Source organism: Peromyscus leucopus, chromosome 3, assembly GCF_004664715.2.
Source record: "Peromyscus leucopus breed LL Stock chromosome 3, UCI_PerLeu_2.1, whole genome shotgun sequence".
Lineage (NCBI taxonomy): Eukaryota > Metazoa > Chordata > Mammalia > Rodentia > Cricetidae > Peromyscus > Peromyscus leucopus.
In genome coordinates, this window is record NC_051065.1 from 8,312,097 (window position 1) to 8,315,418 (window position 3,322).

The window sequence follows — 3,322 nt, forward strand, 5'->3', positions numbered from 1 at the left end:
CTTAGCAGAGACAATCAAAATGTATTAATTGTTTTTTGGTTGTTGTTCTTGTGGGTTTGTTTGTTTGCACGCTTGCTTGCTTGCTTCTTAGGACATAGCAAACCAGTTCCTAATAAAACTTAACTTAAAAGGACACTGGAAGATCAAGGCCCTCTGAGTCAAATAAGCAAGGCTCATAAGAACTCACAGAGACTGAAGCAGCAAGTACAGGGCCTATGCAAGGTCTGAACCAGGTCCTCTGTGAATACAATATAGCTTCCAGTGAATGAATGGAGCCGGAAGGTTTCCTATTCTTGTGTCTGTTCATAGGGCTCTTTCCTTTTGTTGGGTTGTCATGTCCAGCTTGGATGTGATGGTTTTGGGTTTATCTTACATTATTTTATTTTGTCATGTTTGGTTGTTATTTCTTGGAAGCCTGCTCTTTTCGAATAAGAGACAGAAGGGAAGTGGATCCAGAGGGAAGAGAAAGAGGGGAGAAACTGGGAGGAGTAGGGGAGGGAAAACTGTAATCAGGGTATAGAGAAGATAATCTATTTTCAATAAAAGGAAAGAAAGAAAGAAAGAAAGAAAGAAAGAAAGGAAGGAAGGAAGGAAGGAAGGAAAGAAAGAAAGAAAGAAAGAAAGAAAGAAAGAAAGAAAGAAAGAAAGAAAGAAAGGAAGAAAGAAAATGGCCAGTCAGCTGTTACTCACCTCTGTCATTAGTGTGCAAAAAGAGTTCCATTATGAAAACCAAGTGCCTATGGCTCTACACCAATAAAACTAATAACAAAAGCAAAAAAAAAAATATGATAAATTGTATACACATATGAAATTTTCAAGGAATGGATAAAAATTGAACTTCAGAAATTAGAAAGTTAATATACTGATTCTTGGAAATTGAAATATTTGAAAAGATATGATCAAGCTCATGAAAGAAATAAAAAAAAAATCTAATAAAAAAAATTGACAGCGGATGAGCTCCAGGCTTCAAATCTGCCTTGCTTTGCAGGGCTTCCAGGAGCCTTCTGTTGTTTTAGCCTCTCCACTCCAATGAATGAAATGATACTGATTGAGGGGAAACATGTGACTTTAATAGTTTGATTTTTCATTGAATATTTTACTGTGTTAATGCTCATTATTTACACATTGGTATCAGGTATACAGGATGTTCTGTCTTATGTCAGTAAAATCCACAGTCCAAAAACATCAATAAAAAATGATTAAACTAAAATTTCAAGGGCAATACTACCTATATTTCATATCTGAACTAACATCTGAAATCAGCAAATACAAAGCAAATGACTTTCCTGAGATATCCTGAGTGACAAGTGAGCAAGTTCAATCCCAGAAGAAATTAGTACACAGAATATATTTGAAGAAGTAATTATCTAAAGTGAGAAACTCAATAGTTCTTCACACACCGAAATAAGAAACTTTTTCAAGTAAATTTTGTTAATAGCAGGCAAAATGAAATCCTCTACATTCTGTTCTTAAGAATAAAGTACTTGCCTTACTTCACTAGTATCATAAGTTAAAAAAAAATAAAGAAGAAGAAGGATGGCACCCATACACATACTAATATGGAAAGGGGACATCACCTAAGGCCTCAACCCTACACAAAGACTAGAGGCAACTACAGAATGCTGAGTGAGAGAAATAGTCTTCCCCAGGGAAGAGCACACCAGTGACAAAAAGAATTACAAACAAAATCTGTCAAACTGGAAATGTGTCACTGTTTAAGGGACCTGAAATCTATTGGGTGAGTTGGACATTGCATGGTTACAGAAATAAAAATATTACATTACCTGATTAAACTTATTTTGTTCAGGTGACTCTTCCCAAGTTAAAAATATTAAGAAACTTTGGTCGGTTGCTGGTTTTTAATCTGATTGTACTAACCATTGAGAGGTTGGTAAGTTTAGTCAATTGAAATTTCAAAAAGAACCATCTACACATTGTATTATTCTTGAAATTTTCTTTTCATAATAATGTATAATTAAGACTTTATCTTCATATCCATTATGATTTGGAGTATTTGAAAGCCACTGAAATATGTGGCTTGAATGCCATACTTCAAAAAATTGATACATATATGGACATAATAGCCATTAATGCAAAAAAAAGACCATGAATTTGAAAGAAAGCAAGGAAGGATATGAAGGACAGTTTGGAGAGAGAAAAGAAAAGGACAGGATTATGTAATTATGTTATAATCTCAAAATATAAAAGAAATCATTTTTAAAATGAGGCTGAAGGCAAGGCTGACACTATTAGATGGGATCATATCTGTCAGTAGATGTACCTCTTAATAGCTCCAGTTCTTCCTAAGCAGGATCTACTGACTCTGAGCCTTGCTGCAACATCTCCCTCTAAAAGTCTTTGTCAGTGTGTTGAGGAGCACATGCCCATCATTTTATAAAACAGTTTATCTCTTAAACTGTTTTGGCTTGGCTATTTAGTTCTTCTAACAACTTACCTATTGCCTTTGCATTTCACTAAACAGCTCGGGCTCTTGTTGTCTAGCCTGAAGGACAAGAGACTTCAAGAGCCACATTAAGACTTTACTGAATTCCCATAAATAATTTGAAATACTTGATATGTTAGAAACACCTCAATATATCCATATTGTACACACCATTCTTGAATGGTAAAATGCAGCTTAAAGTACTCTTTCCACTAAAATTAACCAGATCATTTTTGCCTATACCTAATATAATAATTTCATTGTTTTTTATTCATTTGTGTACCCATTAAATATCCCCATTGAAATATAGAAATGTTATTATGTTTATATTCTTCTTTACCTTATTTAAAAAAATTGTATTCCTATACCATATCTAGAAAACTATTGAAGATTTTCTGTAATACAAATATGACAAGAATTCTTAAAGTGCATAACACAGTGATGTTAAAAGCAAGTCATTTTTTTTATCTAGAATTGTATGGGACAATAGGTACTCAGATGTAAATTTTTTGTTTCTGTCTGAAATAGCATGTCAGAACCCTGCAGTTTACATGTGTAACCTAGACTTGGGTATCTTAAAGTTGACCATTGAAAATTAAGAATGTTGTTAAAGTGTCATGGATAATGGATAGAAAGAAGTATCTTAGGCAAAAGGAGGCATAGAAAGAAATACAGAGAAATGGATTGCAATATACTGGAACTGTATAGCAAGAGAGAGTCTGGTTGAAATAAAAGAAGTTAAAAAAACCTGAAGTAAACAAAGAATAAGATTTCTAAGCCTAGTGTTGGAATCTCTTTGTGGCTGCTTACAGAGCATGTTAATATTTCATCTTTATCATATATGTAAAGGATAAGTCACCAAAATTCCTAAAGAAAGAA